The sequence below is a fragment of the Kryptolebias marmoratus genome, linkage group LG8, assembly GCF_001649575.2.
Source record: "Kryptolebias marmoratus isolate JLee-2015 linkage group LG8, ASM164957v2, whole genome shotgun sequence".
NCBI classification, from domain to species: Eukaryota; Metazoa; Chordata; class Actinopteri; order Cyprinodontiformes; family Rivulidae; genus Kryptolebias; species Kryptolebias marmoratus.
Window position 1 is genome coordinate 3,848,374 of NC_051437.1, and position 21,925 is coordinate 3,870,298.

General features: G+C 36.6%; 1 protein-coding gene and 1 pseudogene across 1 annotated transcript in view; one reads left to right on the forward strand and one right to left on the reverse strand.

Moving 5' to 3' along the window:
• Positions 1-9,958: 9,958 nt before the first annotated feature.
• LOC108241789 lies at positions 9,959-19,567 on the reverse strand (annotated as a pseudogene).
• Positions 19,568-20,702: 1,135 nt separating this feature from the next.
• Positions 20,703-21,925, forward strand: part of LOC108241817 (pancreatic progenitor cell differentiation and proliferation factor B) — a 16,426-nt gene continuing 15,203 nt past the window's right edge. The window contains exon 1 of the mRNA XM_017426254.3: positions 20,703-20,887. The gene's annotated coding sequence lies outside the window, so the exon portion shown is untranslated. The remainder of the gene's footprint in view (positions 20,888-21,925) is intronic.

Here is a 21,925-nt window from a genome sequence, read left to right on the forward strand (position 1 = left end):
GAGGTTCCTTCAGACAGGGGATCAGTCTGAGGTTTGAATTAATACAGCTGTTTTTTGTGTTTCTGTTTTTTGTAACTTTTCTTGTAGTGATCCGGACAGGTAATGTCCTGCTATGCGGTGCCGGGGGGCCAGACACATTCTGGAGGAAGATGGATGTAAAGATAATATCTGGACCCCGGTCTCAGACCTCAGAAACGCAGAGGTCTGCTACGTTAGCGCTAAGGAGAGTCGTGCCGAGGCGAACCTGTTGACCCATTCCATCCGTAAATTTGAGAAACTCTGGTCCGGAAGACATTTCTTGTGAGTGAGTGTAGGATACACTAATAAATTACTTTGGCAGAGTTGTTTTTTTAAAATGTTAATAAATTAATAATTTTACCATTTAGTTGAAAACAATAAATCACAAACATACAGCCTGAGGACAGCTGTGGCTCATTTTTGAAGGTTGTCTTACATATGGCCAGACATTTGGTGTTTTACAGTACCTATATACTAAATATCAGCCGACTTGTTACATCAACACATGCATTTTTAACCACAGTAAAATTTAACATTATGTAGAAAGTGCCTTTAATGGTGATGCAGCAACAAACTCAAATCTTTTGACTGAGTGATGGTTAATAATAGTTCATTAGTAAAAAATGAACTTGAGAATATTTCTCCTAATATCTAAATAATAGAACATTTATCAAACATCTCAAAGTTTCATGGTAGAAATGAAATGAAATGATGCCAATTTTTGTGAGTGATTTGAACTTCTCATTTTATTCAGTGAAAACTAGATTTTAAAATTCTTTGAATTGTTCAAATCAATATACATGATCTTGGTATCACTTAAAATATTTTTCATGCTCTTTAAAATTAAATAATTTGTTATGAAAAAAAACCTTGTGAATTTTTTCACAACATTTATAAACTCTTAACTCTCAAAGAGCTCTGGAACCAGAGAATGTTTTTCAGGTCAGGCTGACATGAACAGATACCGCTACACATACTTCCTTAGGCCCTAAAAAGTTTACTTTACATATAAATTTAGATTATAATCATCTTAGAACAACACAAGTTTCTACCACTGTTGTTTTGTGGGTCAAAAACTGATTAGTTTTCTTTAGAAAACCAGGACAACTTACAAGTAAGCACTGTTTCAATTTCCCTTTTTTTAATGAGCTTTGTTAAATTTAGTGGTCCACCCACTTTTAGTCAGGCCCACCTGGAAATTCATTTTTGCCATTGACACTGCCTTGGTGTAATATTTTGTCACAGCACCTTCTGCAGCAATCACTGCCAACAAGCAATCTTTGTACCTTACAAAGAAAATTCTGCATTTACCAAAGGGTAGTTTGGCTCACTGTTCCTAAGCAAACTGCTCAAGTTGTCTTTGGTTTGAAGGAGGGTGTCTGCATGCTGCACATTTCAGATCATTCCATAGTTGTAGCGTAGCCTTAAGATCTGAGCTCATGGAGGTCTATTTAAGAATAGTCAACTGTTTGTTTTTCAGTCATTATAGATGCTTTTAACTGTATGTTTGCCGCTATTATCCAGTTGCAGGACTACTGACCTGTGAAAGACGTAAAGCTTTCTGTTCAGCATGTTTAAAGTTCCCCATGCCAAATGTAGCAAAACAGTGCTAAAACTACATTGAGCCTCAATTCAGTTTATTTATATTGCGCCAGTTCACAAGTAATCTCAGGGCACTATAGAAAAACATTTACATACAGTACATTAAAATTGCTAATAAGTAAAAGTTATCTATCTAAGGAAGGTAGCAGATTGCGTCAAATCTTCACTTTGTCACAATCCCCCATCCTGAGTAGCAGGGAGGCGACAGTGGAAAGGAACAACTCCTTTTTAACAGGAGGACCTTCAGCAGAACCAGACTCCGAATGGATGGCCATCTGCCTCTACCAGCTGGGCATTGAGAGGACAGGAAAGAGACACAGATATAACAAGTGAGATTAAATGTATCGTTTATCAAATGTCAAAAACTAAAGGATGAATTTTGTTCATCACAGGGAATCCTTAGCATAATATTTACACCAAATGAGGAGGAAACCGAATTTGGTTGTAAAGATTTTATTACAGAAATAATCTAAATCAAGAAAATAGAATCATTAATTGACAATTAAGATGGCACAACAAAAATAAAACTAACACTAAGAGTTTAGGGAATGTTCTTTTGAGCAATGACTTAAGTAATTACTTGAGGATGTATCAAGATAAAACAGCAACAAGTAATACTTTAATAATGTAAGGTGAAATAGTGATTATTATTCTATTTGGAAAAAGAATATTTGTTTGGATTTTAAGACTGATATTTGTGGTTTTGAGCATTTAAAAAACTTTTGACTATTTAGGCAGGTTAAGGCCAAGAGCCCATGCAGGGTCAGCGTTCTATCCAAGTTTCCGGAAGTTGTGATGTTTGCAGAGTTTCAGCGAGTTGGCAGCTGATAGAGCAGGAATCAGGCGATGTGCAATTCTCTTTAAAGTTGAAAAATTAGTTTTCAACTTCAGTTTCTTTTTACGTTTTTTTCTTTCTTTATCTTTTGTCTGCTGGATTTACAAAAACATTGAGCAAAAATGTTTTTGTTTTTTTTTACCCAGGTTACCAAAATGAAACAAAGACAAATGAGGGGAAGAATCTTCACATGACTAACACAAAAACCAGCTACATTACGAACTGACATTTGCAGTCACCCGCCAAGGTTTTATTTAGTCTGTTATCAAAACAAAGTTTCACAACAACTAGTACATTCAAACCTTGGAGTTGAGCAAAAAGGCTTTGTCTCACACAGAGTATAGTTCTACTGTAACAGATAAGGTTTGTTAAAACGCTTGAATAATTTATTATCTTGAATATTTACACCCAAATAATGATCAACAATTATTTTACATCACTAGGTCAGAGGTCTTGAAAAAGGAGAGATTCTTCATGCTACACAGACAAACACAGAAGCAGTGCCTATGGGAAGAAAATGATAGAAAAATGATAGAAATAATTATAAATACAAACATGGAGAGTAGAGCAAGCAAAGACAGCAGCGGAGTGAGGAAATGTGGTCAGTTTGTCCTCCACCAGCATAAGCCTGGAGGCCAAATTAATGCCATCCAGAGGAGGTGAAAGGATATAAAGTTTCTTTCTAAGACGCTCACATCCATCTTGTCTGGGCTTAAAAGCAGAAATTTGAGTCGTCCAGGTTTTTGTTTTTAAGACATAAAAATCTTGTAATCTAAGTAACCAATGTGATCAGCTGTATCAAATGCAGCATTGCAATCTAACAGGACAAATATAGACAAGTCCTCTGTCTGAAGCCATGTAAATATCATTAGTAACTTTCACTAGTGCTGTTTCTGTGCTATGATGAGCTCTAATCCCTGAATAAAATGCCTCAAACAGATTCTGTCCAGCTGGTCACACAATTCATTTGCAACAATTTGCTCTTCCTTTTTTTTGAGTTGAATGAAAGATTGGATATAAGTCTATAACTGTCCAGAGCTCCTGAATGAAGATCAGGCTTTTTAAGTTAAGATTTATTATAACCTTAAAGTCCCAAGGTACATAACCATTCATTAATGACAGAATAAGCAGATCCAAAATGGGGATATTAATTAAAGCTGCAGCATGATTTTTTTGAGAAAATTGTGGACTTAGCCTGAAACAAGTCCACCTCACAGATCCATCCCCCTTGCTCTCTGCTGCGCTACAGCCCTCCTGCCACAGTTCCTCCCTCACAGCAGAACCTGCTGTGAACGCACAGCCTAGTAAGCAGGGCCATCGTTGACAGTGGATTAACGGCTATGGCACATTCACTGGTAAATTGGCAGTTTTCCTGTAACATTAGATTGTTTTTCCGTCATTAGTACAGCTGCACCACACATCTTGGGCTTTAATGACGGTACTCGTGCAGGGGAAGGGTGTGAACAGCATGTGCATGAGCATGATTGACACTGCTAAGACATTCCTCCTGGCTCTGATTGGTTGTTTCTGACAGGTGGCGGTGTTTTTCTGAAAATGGCAGTAGGACCACTGGGAGGAGCCAGAGGAGCTTGATTTTTTGCACAGATTTTCTGTCTCATATTCTACTGTCAGGACATAGTAACAGTTTTTAACAAATGTATAAAAAAAATTTTTTTATAAAAGTTACCTACTGAAGCTTTGAGGAAAACACCTCTTTGAACATTCTTGTTGTGATGAGATCCAACAGACATGTTGATGGTTTGGATGAAGCTGTCTTTTTGACAATTCAGAGCTCAACTGGACCAAAACAGTCAAAACACAAATCAGGTTCTAGTGACACTTCTAAAGCTGCCTCATCTAACAAGGAATCAGAGGTAATAGTAGGGCTTTCTTGTATGTTAGCAGGCTATCTCTCCAAGTTAAGATAATTTCTTTCATGATAATGGAGCCCCATTTTCTTTCCAACTTTCTGGATGCCTGTTTTAAAGTACACACTAATCCACGGAGCCAGCTTCCTCTGACTGATCACTTTCATTTTCAGCGGAGCAATTTTTTCAAGTGATGTTTGCATAAAAGTTGTATTATTTTCAACAGGAAAATCTGAGTTGCTGCTCTTTGTTGCATTGTTCTGCAAGACGGAGGGAAAAGTTGGAAGAGTTTTTTTAATCTGGTTACAGCGTTCTCTGATAAACATCTGTTGTAATAAAATTTACTCACAGAGACTGTGTAGTCAGTCAATGTAATCTCAAATGTTTTTAGAAATGGTCAAAACAGGATTGTGAGGTTTTATTGTTAAGTGTGTACTCTGTATGCAGTATGTCAGAACCAGATAAGTATGATGAAGAGAACGAGTAGACTTAAAGACATATTGCGTGAAACCACATAACTCTATTAAATTATTAAAGGCTATGTTTTAGGTATGACTTTTAACATCTACATTGATACTGAAATCCCCTACTATTATGACTTTATCCATCCACCCATTTTCTATCTATCTCAGTCTCCAACAGTGTGGTTTCATCCAGAAAGTCATCTTTAGAGAAAACTGATTAGCTTTTGGAGTCTCTCTGATACAAGTTGGCTACCACAGTTACCCTATCAAACACAAAATTGGCTATAATTCAGCAGTTTTTAAAGATACTGATCTAAACCTTTGTGTATAAGTAGGTGTCATACCGTGACAGCTAACAGATCCCTTAGGTTTTTGTTTGAAATGTTCCTATAAACTGTTGAGAATGTCTGTTAGCAAAATATCTTGAAAACCAGCTGACAGATTTTAATGAAAATGTCAGAAAGTAATCAATGGATGCACGTCTACAACTGCTTAACCTTTGGGCTCATTCTGATTCAAGATGGCTGCCACAGCTACTTTAGAAAGCACAAAATTGGCTATTACTGAGTCGTTTCTAGAGTTACTGAGCAAATATTTTGGCTTAACAGTAGCTGTGAAACTTACTAAAAATTATGACTGGTAAAAGATTCTTCCGTTTCTTGTTTAAAAAACGGCTGTAAACTACTTGTGAAAATGTATGTTAGCAAAATATCTCATGACCCACAGAACATATCTTAATGAAACTGAAAGTAATCAGTGGATGCATGTCTTCAATTGAACAACTTTTGGAGTCATTCTGATACAATATGGCAACATAGCTGACTTAAAAAACACAAAAATGGCCTCCAGCAGTTCTTTTTTGAGAGTAAACAGTAGCACTTTACTTTACCTACTTTTTTACTTATCAATACTTTACTCATTACAAAACAATAGACTTAAAAGAAAATACTAATAAATAAAAACATAGAAAAACAACATATACTGACTGTCACTTTACCAGCACCCCTGGTTTTTAAGATTTCATTTTTAGGCTAAGATATAAAACACGAAATGGAAAAACGGGCAGCAGGACAGAATTAGATTTTAATATTTATTTGGTCGGGTTTAGGTGACCCGGAAGTTTGGTGAGGAGTGCTAGCAAACAACAAATGTTGGCCCGGTCCCAATACTTGCACTACACCCTACACCCCTCTATGAAGTGTGTACTCAGTCAAAGTGCACAGAAGGGTTTGTGTGCGCAGGTTACAAGCATGCAGACATTGGAGAATTGGGACAGTACAGGTTACGTCATCGACTTGCGCCTCTGCGTCATGACTGCAACATCCAATAAGGTGGGACCAGTCCCTGTTTTAGTATTTTAAGAAGATGTCAGTACAATTTTAAAAGTACAGTGTAGGTATTTTTGCTTTCCAAAGTCATTGCAGGAGATATTTGGCTGTTCAAATGTTTTTTGTTATGATTCGTTGAATACAGAGCACAGTTTGATAGTATTCACACCTGTACAGCAGAGTGGAACAATATTTATTTCAATACTTTACATTTAAAAACTGCTTTTTTTGTAACATATGCAGCTTGCTCTGTCACCACTTCCATATTTCTGCCGTTTAATTCAAAACCCTTTCATTGTCAATAAAGATAATAATAAAAAATAAAAAAAACGAAACATCACATGCAGCGATGAATTGTGGGTAAACACTTCGCCGAAGTCCATAGTCATAATATAAGAGCCAATTGCATTACCTCAATAAATGCTGCTGTTGCATCACAATCTTTAACCCTTTCAGGCCCAAATTAAGTTTTAGTAACAGGAAAATCAGATATTTGGGGAAATTATCATCTGAGTAAAATAAGGCTCATAAAATATAAATGTGGAGTAATTAAGTATATGCAATTCGCTGTTGCAAATCTGCAACGTCTGCCTTGAGAGGGTTAAACTGAGAGTACCCAAGATCTCTCATAGTGCAGAGGGCCACTGAAACGGAGCGACTCAGTGTTTGTGCAGCCAGGGACACCCTCATCTTGTGGTTCTCAAAGTACACATGCTTGTCTGCAATTTATTGGCAGCATGTAGTCCATCTTGTTTCTGCACATTATTGAGATGATTGATGTACCTCCAGTTGATCTGTCCAGTGGTAGTTGCTATTGGGCTATATGCCTGCAGAGTAAGAATGTGTCAAAGCTCAAATAAGTATAAGCAGCTAAATGTTGATCATTAAATCCAATCGTATCTGTGAACATGAACAGACACACAAATAAATAACTTGCAGAAATAGGTATACAACACTCATAAATTACCTGCAACATATTACGTGTCAACTTCAGCATGTGGCATGCATCCATCATTACAAACACTTTCTCTCCAGTCACTGGATGTGGGAAACTGGTTTTGAGGGGCTCTTGTGGGTTTCCCTTCAGCTCACACCCAAGTTGGTGACACATGCTGATGTTGGAAACATGCCCATCCATTGTTAAACACACCATCCGAATTCCTTGAGCATGCAGCTCCTCCAAAGCATGACTGAGAAGGACCCTTTGTGTTTCTGGTGACAGGGAGGTTGTGAGGTAGTATGCAATGGGAGCCTTCCAATGCCCTTGGAGGCCAACCACCATAAACACAAGAGCCTCAGTAGCAACCTCAGTCTCATTGTTTCCATCCCCCAGGTCTACAAAGTCAGACAGTGACTGTGTATGTGGATTATATTGCACATGTTTTCTGACTGCCATTGCATCCAAAATGAGTGCAACAAATCCATATTTAGCCTGCATCATCTTGTTCAAGCTAGGCTTGCCATCCACTGAACACAACCACCTGTAAAAATTAGGAGGAGGAGCAGCAATATTTAACACATATGCAACATTAAATTACAAGGTTAAATAAAAAAAATCTGTTGGGCAACATTAAGGCTACCTTTGTAATGTGTGCAGATGTGGGAGGGGAAATCTTAAGGGGAGGGGAAAAAATAAACTCTCCTTCTGATATAGCTCAGGAGACAAAAAGCATATAACAAAAAAATATACGTGAATTTTTAAGTATTAATTTTGACTTACCAGAGTAGAATTCAAGCCGTTCTTTAAGTTCCTCATAAGTGAGATTTTTTTTTCACTCAAGTCCCCCAACAGTGACTTTACTGTGGTCTTTGCCCTCTTCTCTCTGGCCATGGTGTTTTTCTTGTCCCGCTCCAGATATTCTACTCTTGCCAAGGCTTTCTGAAGTTTTGCAGTGACAGCGGTAAGAGAAGCTGGCAAGGCATAGCAATGATCCTATAAACAGAGGGATGGACATCACACATCACTTTGACACCACTATGGCACACATTCTTTCATACAACAGCAGCACTGTGTGTGTCTTCAACTGTGTGTTGGTTTTATTTGTGAGAATATTCAACATGAGCGTTAGAAAACAAGTTTGATTTTAATATGTACGTAGTGAGTTCAATGAAGTCATTTTGTACTGGCTGATCTGCACATATTCACAGCTGTTATAACGAACCAAAAATAAAAAGACAACGGTTGAAACAAAGTAGCCTTGCTGACGTCTGTGTTGCTTTCTTAAGCTGAGCGTTCAGAAAAACGTTACACTCACTATTTTTGATCTTCATATTTCTTAGAACTTTAAACTCCAAATTTCATTAATATTTGCTGATAATGATAATTAACCAAAGCTATTGAAATTGTGAGTAGGCTTGTTTGAAACCGGTCATCAAATCTCAGCTAGCCGTCATTGCCGGCTGAACACAGATAGCTAACATTTGCTGTCATTTCACTGGATAAATACAGTACAGTAATATTATATTCACAAAATACTAACAATAATATGTTCATCTTACTTGTGAAAGGTTATCCCCCTGACATCAGCAGTTCCTCGATTTAAACACGAATGAGCTGAGCAGTGGTGAGGCATCTTCTGCTGTTTTGGTGAGAAGGTCCTCCTGCAGCAAACAGAAAGGGGCGGGGACGGACCACTGTCAGCCTCTTACCTTATATGGAAATGGGACCATTGCACTCCGGAACTGAAGGGGGCGCTATTTCCTGTACCAGCCGCGTTAGCTTAATAATAATAATAATAATAATAATAATAATAATAATAATAATAATAATAATAATAATAATGTAACGTGGTATGTCCCTTTAAAAAAAATAATTAAAACTATTGTTTTTGAATGTTAAAATCACATTAGTAATAAACAACTTAAAACAAGCAACAATAATGAATTATTATGTATATGTATTTATCTATTGTCACCCGATCTAGCTGAAACAAAAGGCTTAAAAAATAAATTAAATTAATATTTAGGAACACATTTATCCATCCATTAATTATCATACACGCACGCATGACCCTGGGCAGATCACCAGTCCATCCTAGATTAAGAAAACAGATACCAAATACTTAAAGAACGCTGTAGTTCAATTAATAGATTGTGATGTAGTGAAACGTACTCTTATAATAAATAAGTTTAAATCTAAAATATAACTAGTGCCATTCCAAAAACTATTATGCTTGGTTGCAGGTGAGCTCAACTATTGTCATTGTTTACCATAAAGTCTCATTGGAAACTTTTCCTGTAAGGACTCCAGCTTAACCAGTAATCTGATAAAAGACACTGGACTGGTGTCCCACTATTCAATTTAGAAATTCTATATCAACTCTACCAGTTGCATTTGATTCATAAACTGCGCTCAAATATCCAATTGTTGCAAAACACAGAGGGATTTTTGTAAAACTTTAAATGTAGCTTCAAAGTGGAAACACTCAGAGAAAGTAGGTTTTAGAAAGTTTATTTGACAAGAGAATGATCCACTGTGGATTAATCATTGTTTCTGTATGAAAAGCTTCTTTGAATAGTCACCAGATACATAAATCAGGCTTATGTGTACATTCTAACGCTCTTCAATTCAGCCAATCAGCTCATCATGCGCCTCCGTCCCAGCCTATAGGCGCCGGTCTCCTCATCTTCTTGAATTACCCTTCATAAAGTCCGGCTTGATGTGAACAACTGCTCCTCACCCGAGTTTCCATCACCTCCACCCGGTCTCCACCGTCGCTCAGCATACCTTTAATCTTTGTATTATGGTATGTTTGTAACTGAACATGTTTCTGTATTTGGTTGCTTTATTTAAAAAAAAACTGTTGATTCTGATTGCTAAAACATAAACGACTTAGCCATATATAAGGTTTGTAAAGACAATTTTTATTTCTTCCAGTCATTGTTAAAGTATATGAAACGTTACACATAAAATACTGAAAGGTATTATCTTTGCTTGTATTTCAAATTTTTAAAACAAGGTTATCCAATTGTTAAACAATGCTGTTACAATATATTTACAACTACTTTATTGGTTCTACTTTCTCTTTAATATATTAGAGCCACAATGTTACTTTTCCTGGAAACAACAGTTCTACCAAAAAACTAAATAATATAAATCAACTGAACTACAACAAAAGGAACACTAAAAAATTTACATAATGTTTAAAGAACACATTGTGAAAAACTAAAGGACGACAGAACAAATCCAAATGTCAGCAGAACAGATTTAAAAAGATGTCACCAAAAAAGAACAATGTGTGACAACTGAAATGTGTGAAAGACTGTGGAAAACAACTATTATTCTCCTTGCATTCAGTACTGACATCCAGGGCAGTGTCCAGGTATGCCATCACAGTAGTAACGAGGGTAATCTCCTCGTCTTCCATTTCCAGTGAAGCCCACACAGTCTTTATATTGCCGGTTACAGGAAGAACACGTAACAACAGCAAAAGGAATCCGGTTTTCTGCCTTGAATGACTTTGAAAATTTACCCCAGTTGATCTCACCTGTAAATGAATGATCAATTTCATGTAGTTTAAATCTAATTTAACATGTTTTATGTGAAAAAAGTCAAAGGTCCTTACCATCCAGCCAAGCAAAGTGAGTCCTCTTCCTGAACACTGGGTCAGACACAATGGCTTTAAAGCGCTTGCAGGTTAATGCCAAGGTGAGGTAAGCTGCATCTCCCTGTGCTAGTATCACCTCTTGGAGAACAGCTTCCAGTACATCCAAAGGCATCTGAAAATTAAAGAAAAACAGGTGCATTGCAAGACTATCACCAGAATAATGGCTATGACGCATATGATTATGAATGTATCTTTACCTGCAAAATTGGTGGTATCATTTGTACCTGCATGGTGAAAAGCATAAAACAATAATTAACACTTTGTATCTCTCAGTGTCTTACCCTTTCCATCTCTACTGTCATAAAAAAATGCTGTGCAAAAAATATATTTTCTTGTTTAAAAAAAATCATTTCTGGTTTAAGTGTCAATTGCACATAAATAAATACAAATCAAAAATAATAGTTATGTGTACATTTTAAAAATTAACCTAAATTTGTGCCTCAGTTGCTTTTGCATAGGTGTGGTCATCAGCACACAGAGTCTGTAAAAAATGTAGATATTTTGAAAGTGAAAGATGAGCCCAAGTCCAAATAACATCAAAACAGTTTCAACCTTTTTAACTGTCCTATCCTGATTTTGTTTCAGATTTTAACAATCAAGCATTGCATAAAACTGCATTGTGAACGGACATAATAGAAATTACATGATTCAAAACTACACACTGATGAATTTGAACTAAACCATACCTCATATTTTGCCCCCTCATGAACTTTTTTCCGCTTTCTCTCCTTTTGTAGTTCTTCTTTGGACCTTTTAAAAGGACAAATTGAAGATTTTCTTTAAAAAACTGACTTATGTGTAAGATGATGTGGTATATTGCACCATTATTGTTCTTACTTCACAGGGAAGTTTCTCAGGAGAGTGAGAGTCCACCATCTTCGTATTGTCATCATGTCATTCTGTGGACATGACAGGTTCGCATTTAATGACATCTCCAACAGAAAGCATGCAGTCTTATCTGTTTCCTTACCTCCGTGAAATCAAATGGTGCTTCCATCACAAAGTAGAGAGCATACTGTGGAGAAAAATGTGATTATGTCTATACAAACAATACAACAATATGGTGGGAGGAAGTGGATGTTACCATCACTACAAACATTCCACAGTTGTTGGACAGTCCTTGTTTAGGCAATCCCTGTGGTGTTTAAGAGAACATTCAAGAAAAGAGGGAAAATTTAAATGTCATTACTTTAACAATCAAATTAATGTATAAGACAACAGCCTTACCCACAGTATTGACTGTAAACATTGAAAGGAGGAATGGTTGGAAATAAGCAGTCTGGTAGCTCTAAAGAACTATAATTGTCCAACAATAACATCTCACCTTAATGTCATTGCCAACAAATTCTGTCCATGGTCCAGATGACATCTGATAACAGACTTCCCTGATGATACAAAGTTTTTAAAGAAAAAATTAACAAGGGCATGTTTCACAACACAACGTATCAAAATAAAAACTTATACACATGTATGATGCAAGAAAGATGCGAGACATAACAGTCTCTCGATGGTTCAGCTTTAACCCATATCATGTTTAAAGTAGACTGCCTAGAAAATGCGTGTTTTACGTGATTCCGGGCATTAAAATGTATTCACAAATTCAATTTGGATATTTATTGTTACATAAATATGAAGATTAATGCTGAACCTTTGACTCCGTGGAACAATGGAGCAAAGGTTCCATTGTTCCAAATGCCTCTTTCAAACTTATTCCTATAAAACCTTAATCTTTTGATGTGGTTTTCATCTGTGAACCCAGTGCCACTGATAGAATCAAGCCAGAAAATCTCCCTGTGCTTAGGCTTCAAAATCTGAAAAAAATATGGCACAGTGATGGTGAACACTACTGCAGAGTAATAAAGGAATTAGACAAGTGTCTTTGAAATGCAGGAAATATGAAGGTAAATATCAAATAAGTACTGTACTAACGCAAAGTGTCCAATGTACAGGACGCCACACAGGAATCAGAACCCAGTCCAGATCTTGTGCTTGCGGCTTACAATTAAATCACAAAATTAATACACTGTGGTGAATCTGACATTCAAAGCTGAAAATTAATTTATCAAAAATATGTACTGGGAGATGTAGTGCTGGGTCAAGGGATAGAGGTGGAAACCAGGTTTGTACTACATGACTGTTTCCTGCAAAAACCTTGATGCCCTGGAGAAATAATACAAAAAAGAGGGAACAATTCAGAGGATCAGAGGAAAGAGATACTTTTTTGTCATCTATATTTAATTCACACCCTAAGACATTCCTGGCATTCTTTGTCATTGCCACATTTATGGAATTTGTATGAGTCCAATCTTTCAATTATGAAACACATGTAGATTCCCTAAATTTACCGACCTTGTCGCTGCACATTCTCTCAACGGCTTTCAGACAGGAGTTCAGAACCTTTGAAGAATTGTAGAAATCATATATTCACAACATAAAACAATAACAATAAGTCATATGGCTTTAAATATATTTAGACTCACTAGCCCATTGATGTCTTTCGATAATCCCAGTGTGAACATATCGCTTCTAGTCAGGACCTGCCCGTCAACGCAAGCAACATATTGACCTGGGTCTCTGGTTTGGTCTAATACTTGAGAAAGCTTAATAGAGAGAAATTGAAGATAAATACATTTTTATTAAATAAATTTTTCAAAATATTTTGCACTACTCATGTATGTGTACTGATATGCACAACTTGCAATGTTTATACTCGTTATTTGTGGACATTTTTATTTTTATTTCCTGACTGATTTCACCAATTAAGGAGAAAACACTCACTGGCCATTTTTTCATAAAAGTAACATATATGTTAAACTGACAGCAGCTATACCCTGAAATCTTCTTAAACAGTATATTTTGTCAGTTTGGTTGTCAACTATGTAAGGACATTTATATGTAGGCTACCATATTTTAAAAAAAAAAAAGAAAACTATTGGGAACACTGTTATTCAGTGTTACTTGAAATAAATATTGAAACACATCACCATGTTATAAGTACACTGACAATTATAAAAAAAAATTAAAAAACCCAGAAATAAATATTTAAAAGACAAACACAAAAATAAATTAATATGAACATTTACCAAATTCATGTCTGTGGGATTAGGCTGTTGATTCCAGGAAGATTTACTTGCTTCAGTTGTTTTCAAGTTTGTTGAAGAGTCAGCAACTGAAATTGTTGAGAACTTCAGAGGACATGGCGCTGCCTTCTGAGCTGCAAGGCTGTTGCTTGCTTTTCTCCAATCCTTTAATAAAAGAAACAATCCTACATTAATAAATATATATATATATATATATATATATATATACACACACACACACACACACACTACTACAACAATAACAACTAAGTTGAGTATTACCCATTACAATGCATCCATTCCTGTCAAGAACCAATGTTGCATGTGGTCCAGCAACTTTTTGAATGTCTTGTTTGGTTTTTGTGTTCTTCCGAACATTGAAATGGTGGAGGATGTTTCTTTGCAGAAAGATGTGTGTGGATGGTGTGAGCATGTTGAGGAAGTAGTTGTTTTTCCTCATCCCTGCAAATAGCTGTTCCGCACACTGACTGTTTAATCTTCCAGAAAGTTCCGGAACCATCTCAATGCGCCGCAAGACATCTTTGTCGTCCTTGCTATTGCCTTGGTGGAAAACATCACTGAGGCAATAATGCTGTACAGAGCCAGTTATAGGATGTCCTCCCTTGTCCTCGGGTTCTTTCCTGACCTTCAACCAGGGCAAGTGTACTTCAAGGTTTTTGTTGGTTGCTTGTCTTATATTTTCAGGTGTGGGCTCAAGCAATCTACCCTCATTCGTAGTAAATGGTGTATCCTTAGGGCACCTCTTCTTTAGATGACTTACTAATCCCCTGGGGTAGTCATACACTGTAATATTTGGAAAAAACTTCCAGGATAAGAGAAGGTCTGCAAAGTCTCTAGGGCTCTCAGCTCTCAGGTTAAACTTGACAGAGTAAATAACGCCACAGGGACAAGTGATTACTGCCCAACCACCTGAAACAACAAATCATATTCTTACTTCTACAGCATATTAAATTATATGGCTCCTTGTTGTGGTGCACTAAACTAAGCTTAAAAAATGCATTGATATTACTATGACAATGTGTTGTATGTTCAACATAGCAAATAAACAAGGCATGGCTGTTTTTTGTCTTAAATTTGTGTCAGTCAGCTCATGTAGTTACACAACTTTGGCATGGGTAAAATGGCAACAACTGTAAAATTTTATGTTAGAAGTTGCTGTCACACACTTACCAGAGGCACCCCACACTTTATCAAAAACCTTGTTATATGTAGCTCTAGAAGCCATTCGGTCCCGCAGACGGAGCACAAGATCCATCTTAGAACCTCTGCAGTCAATTCCACATTGACTGCAGAGTCTCCTGATCTCGGGCAGCTTTCACATAACACAACATTTTATTTATATGTTATCATTAAATCCTCCTGAAAGATCTACACAATCATGAAACTCTAAAAATAAATAAGAGACTACCTTGAGATTGAGAACCTCATCTGCGAGCCGCTCTTCTGTGATAAACTGGTCTACGTCACTGTTGGAATCAGGCACGAAGACTTTTTCATTTTCTGTGTTTGTCAAAATGTCAGATCGTCTTGTCTGTGGTCCAATCCAGGGAGACCAATTGTGATAAGTAGGTCTTACAACAAAAGGATTCTTGCAGCCAGCTGAAAAAAGCCAAGGAGACAAGCAAATACATATTTTGAGGCACATTACTGAAGACATTAATGCCTGAATTACTTAGTGCACGAAATGTTTCCAATTTCTCTGTTGAATAGACGCCAGACTTACGTGGATAAAGTACACGGCTAATCACTTCCATGGTAACTGCTTCCCAAAAAGAACGTGCATTCACTTCCCCGTTATAGTGTTCATGTGGGTTTGGTATTTCACTAACTTTAAAAATAAAACAAAAAACGCAGAATTTATTTTTTTATGTTAATTTCTGATGAGTCAAACATAGCAAATAGCAGTATTTTCATCCTCGCAGGTTTCAGACCTAAAGACCTACCCGGCATGCTGAAAACACCTTTCTTATGGAGATCCATGACGACAACAGCAGGATGATACCCACATGAAATGCATGAGTATTGGTAGTCATGGTCACTTAGCCCCTCAAATGACAGATATGCCTGCATGATCCGATCCTTGCTAGGAAAGTTTTCTCCTTCAGTGTATTCGATCATTTCAATTACGCGACTTACAGCAGTGTGAGTCTATGGATATAATTAGGGCACACTTACACAATCGCAGTGATGCATTTCAATTAAAATTTCACAAATATGTCCTTATTGTTGTAATTTGATAAAAATAATATTCACATTATACACAAATAATGAAAAACTACAACCTGCAATGCATTCCTCAGTACCAGACACATATGTATGGAGAGCAGCAAATGGTCATTGAAGTTGTGGATGCCATCTTCCCAGTCTTGATATCGATAAACCATGGAACAGTTGGGACAAGTCTTCCTGTATGTTGATATACCTATAAGAATATTAAAAAGGTAATAATTAAGATCTTGACATAATGGAATATAAAAACACTTGTAGTCAGAGCAGATTACAGTAAATTACAAACCTTTAACTACTCCTGTCATAGTCAATATTTTAGCTGTGGAAGTTACCAGCTGAGGGTCACTAAGATTGGTGTGCTGTCCACATTCTGTGCACTCAGTCTCTGATGGGATCAGATGTTTGGGGAACCCATTGAGAGCCTTGGCATCTCTACTACGGATGATAAGACTTTCAGGAATATCAGCAGGTATTTTCTTATGGTAAATCAAGTACTTGATTATCCTCTCTGCTGTTTCATCAGGAATGGAACCACTTTCATCCTGACATTCTGATACTGTTGTTGTCCCACACATAACATCCTCCTCTGAATTTACTGCCGCTTTGAACATGTCCGGCATTTTTTCAAAGAGATGCCACTTTGCTGTAGCCTTGTGCGTACAGGATCTTTTGCCCTCTGTACATGCACAATGCCAGGTATTATTTCCTTTTATTAACCCTTCCAAGTCTGCTGAAAAATGCCGTTTTAGGTTCAAAGACAGACAAATGAAAAGTTGTGTCCGTCCCACTGACAAAAAGAAGAAATGAAAACGGTGTATTATTTGATAGTGCCTCCTGCTGTCTTTTCAAAAGTTCTTCTTTTCTTTGAAGACTGAAACATAAGTTGTCAACCAGGATGTTGAGGGTAGATTCAGACAGAGGTTCTTCTGAGTCTGTGGCGCATGGACAGAAGCGTAATGACTGAATGTGTTCGCACTCAAAAGGCAAAATCCCACTTCGCTTGGCAAACTGTGCATTCACATTACACCTGTCAAGCTCACATTCTGATCTGTGAAATTGTGACCAGGTGTTTTTTATTACATGAATAGGTTTTGATGGACCATAAAAGGATTTCTCAACAGCAAAAACACCTTTTTTGGCATCCACACACTGACTCCTTAAATGCCGTTTTTGTGAAATCAGCTCCACATTTTCCTGGTGTTTTCTTTTCAAATGAATACGAAGATTCTTTTTTCTCAAGTGAATATTGCATATGTCACATGTAATTATGTCTTCTGAGCGGACAGGAGCTTGTGTTCCCTGCATGTTGGTAGCTGCTGGCTGGACAGGAGTCTGTGCTAATGCACAGCTGGACACCATGTCAAAAGTCATTGTGTGGTTCACCAAATGATTCACAAACCTATCCCTTCTGTCAATGGTTAAAAAACAGTATGGGCAATGAAAGTGAGATGTGACTCTACAGGGTAGGCCACATCTGAAGATTTGGAATTCTGCAGTGACAAAAAAAAGAATATAATTAAAAACAACATCTATTTAAACAAGAAATGGTTCATTCCCACTAAAAATAGAGCAACGACACAGTGTAATAGCTACATACATAAAACAAAAATGTTATAACACATCAGTATATATATATATATGATGATCGGTTTAAAAGAAGGCATGTTTGAAATGAATCACTTTACATGCTTTAACATTATTGTTCCAGTTTTGTAGGATGCAACAACTAATTTTAGGAGTCACAATGGCTTTAATGTAATAAATACACTGCAAACAATTAATTAAAATTGTAAAAGTAATATTGCTCAAACAGCAAAAGGCAGGTATTAACTAATCAAATTTACTCATTTACTCTGTAATTATATATATATATATATATATATATATATATATATATACATACACGAACTATTTTGTCATATGTTATACTCTTATTTGAGTAGATTTTGTTGATATGCAACCTAATGCGAGTTACTTCACAGAATGAAGAACATATTTTAACCCATAAAAAACGCGACACACAGGTTTCTCCTAACCTTTATTTGTTGACTTATATTAATATTTTTAATTTCCATTTTTAAAATAACTAACAGTGCACATACCTTCATTTTTATTCATGTCTGCAGAAATAAATGGGTAATATTACACTGCACATTATGATCAGTAAAACCGTACTTAATAGTAGATATATCACCAAATACTGTTACTCTTACTAGTGTTTTTTGCAGTTATTTACTACTAAAAATATATTGAAGTAGAGGGAACTACACCCACCTATGATGGCAGCTTTTAGTTTATAAAAAGTATTAGACTTTCCAGAAATGTTGGCGTGCAAAAACATATTTCAAAAAGGATTAACCTTTTTCTAGTCTTTTTTATGAAAAAAACCCACTAGAAAACTGTTAAGAAGGTAAATAAATAAATGATAGTGTAAGTGTAGCTTTACATACCGTTATGTTGAACCGTAGCAGTTCTTGTTATATGATTCTGTACCTTGAACGACTCATCGGCTCTGTATGAGCAAAGAGGACAGCAATATCCGTCATTCATGCAATACGGAAGAATCTTCTCTCCGTTTCGAAGGTTGCAAATAGAAACGTGGATCTGTTAAATAAAATAAAAAAACAAAGTTTGAGCATAAAATACACTTCTCAATTATACATTTTATTTACTTTTCTATTTTTATCTAATGGTGCCCTGCAGGGAAATAATTAGCTATGCTACATGCTAAATTTAACCTTACCCTCTATGAATTACGCATTTCAATAGTCTACAGCTGTTTATTATATGCTCAACATCATCTAGAAAAGCGTATTGATTTACTATGTGATAAAAATTTTAAAGAAGGTAAAAATACCTTTTGCTGACTTTGTGCCTTTTCCATTTTGGATCGTGTGCCGAACACATGAAACCTCTCAAACTTCTTTCAATCGACATCTCAAACCCGATTTACTTGCTTCTTTAAGGTATTTATACTAGAAATTAGGAAAATAGCGCCCCCTTCACTTCCGGAGTGCAATGGTCCCATTTCCATATAAGGTAAGAGGCTGACAGTGGTCCGTCCCAGCCCCTTTCTGTTTGCTGCAGCGAGGTGTACTTGGTTTTGGTTGACCAACGTAGGAGGGACGACCCATACAAGATGGCCGCCAGATTTCCTGTGCCGGAGCAGCCAATGCGGGGTCTACTCTTATATTATGTCTATGGGCTCTTAGAGAGAGGAGAGATCCGTCCAACATGGCGGCGACGGCGGATGCGCTCCCGGACGTAATGAGGCGTCTACTTATTTATGTTTGTTCAGTATCGATCAATCAGGATAATCCAGTCTCACCCATCAGTCATGGAGACTTATGTATTGTTTCGAGGATCAAACTGCTTTTATACATGTCCTCGATCAGTGGTTCTAGCGCATAACCTGAACTGCCGCATAAAGCCACTTCCGGGTCACCTAAACCCGACCAAATAAATATTAAATTCAAATTCTGTCCTGCTGCCCGTTTTTCAATTTCGTGTTTCCGATTTTAGCTTAAAAGTAAAATATGAAAAACCAGGCATTTTTTCGTTTTTCGTGTGATAATAAAAAACAAAATAACCAGTACGTTTTTCATTATGTGATTTTTGATTGTCAATTAAAAATGGAAAGAACGAATGATACACGGATTATAAAGCTCATTCATTCTCATTCCATGTCAAACTCAAAAATCACACAGAAATCCTCAAGACAGGAAAAAAAAAATCTCAGTAAGCAATTCCCTGATCTTAAATACATTAACATCTACCTATAAAACTCACCTCATATGTTCCATAATACCAAAATATTTTTAAGCCCAAATATTGATTTCTTAGGTTTCATCACAAAGTCCATTCCATAATTTTTTTCCCAGAACTAAAACATATCTATATTTAACATTAGTTCTGACTGGACAACTTTGAAATATAAATAATCCTCTTAAATGACATTTGTCTAATTTCAAATAGGACTAAATAGAACCAGGAAGGTTATTTACAACATGATAAATAAACTCGGTTGTCTTTAAGAACATCTGTAAATTTTAACAATCTGGAGCAATTGGAAAGATTACTAGTATGTTCATTATTGAGACTGTGTATTATTTTGATAGCTCTTTTTTAAGTTTAACAACGGGGGCTGAATTTGTTTTATTCATTCGCAACTTTCAACACAATATTACTGACATTACAAGAGAGCTGTGCAATACGTGCAAAAGTTTCACATAAATTGATTCTCTTACTCTATACAAAATATTAACTTATTTAGATGACTTTTTTAAATATAAGCTAGATGTGGTTTTCAGTTAACATGTGGCAAATATATAACTAACTTGTTTATTAATTTAAATCTGTCACATTAGTGTATAACCTGTGGTTGATAACCAAGCACCACTTTTACAAAAAGTAAACATAAATCAGTCTCAGTTTGATGAATGTGATCAACTAGTTTGAAGTAAATCATTATCAGAAATGCATAATTTCAACCTTCAAACGAGCGCTAGTAGATCTAATAATAATAAAGATTAATTTTCAGATAAAGACTCATTTTTCCTCTGGTAAGATGCTAAATTCTGAGGAACCATTCCGTGTCAAGAACCTTTCATTTGCTTACGCTCCGCCCTGTCCGGTAACGTCACTATCTTTTATAAAAGCAGAGCCGCTGAGCTGAACATATAACAGCATTGACAGCGTCCTGGACCTTGGAGGGTTACATTTCCTCTAAACTTCTTTTCAAATGGGCCCCGTCGCCTAGCCTTTTCTCCCCTAGCCCCGCCGACTAAGTTGAATTGGGTGCCGCTGAACATCGAACACGCCTGGGTCAGATAAAGGTGAGGTGTACCGCTGTAGTGTTTGGCTAGAAAATGGTGGATTGTTCCCGTCGACGAGGCGAGCTAACGATGCTAGCTGGCTGCTAACAACAGTATTTGCTTTGGATGAAAAAAAACTATAAAATGAATATTTCTTGTTTTTTCTCGTGTAACGGGGTTTTTGTTTCTAGGTATCAGTGTTCGGATCACTTCTTTGTGTTGACACCAACTGACCAATTTTCGTTAAAACTGTTAGGGTTTCTTTGTGTTCTATTTTTGAATAAACGGAAAAATAAGAAAAGTTCACAAAGCTCAGGGGCACCTCCATCGTCCCCCTCCATGCAATTCACTTACAAACGGATATCATGTGGTTCTGTTTCTCCCTGGTCTTTGATAATTCTTGTCTGTGTTAAACACATGTTTGTTTAGTACAGTGACTGTGTAAACAATAGGACCTCCCTCAGAACAGCATCATGGCGCCCCGGACATTTAGTGGACATTGAACAAACCACTCCGATGTTTCTGGCTTTTTCTGTGAAAAGCCTGTGTGACTTCCTCAGAGCTGCTAAGGTTCACGAGCATTAAGCAATTCATCAGTGAGTGGATGAATATCGGTACAGCATGGTTCAGTGAGTTGCTTTTAATTGTTCAAACCAGACAGAATATACCACTGGAGTTTCATTTTTTGGCTTCCTGAAAGATGAAAAAAAACTGTCACATTTGGATACATAAGCTCAGATGTGGGAATTACTATCAGAACTCTAGTTCAGACCACTTTAAAGAGGACTACTGCAATTTCCTACCCTCGTTAATGTGGACTGGCTTCACGCCAAAGAAGCAGGACCAGTCCTAACTGTTTTTAATTTTAAAAGAAAGGCAAATGGAGAGAAGGACGTTGCCACAGAGAACTACAGGTGCTGGTCATAAAATTAGAATATCATGAAAAAGTAGATTGATTTCAGTAATTCCATTTAAAAAGTGAAACTTGTATATTATATTCATACATTACATACAAACTCATATATTTCAAATGTTTATTTCGTTTAATTTTGATGATTA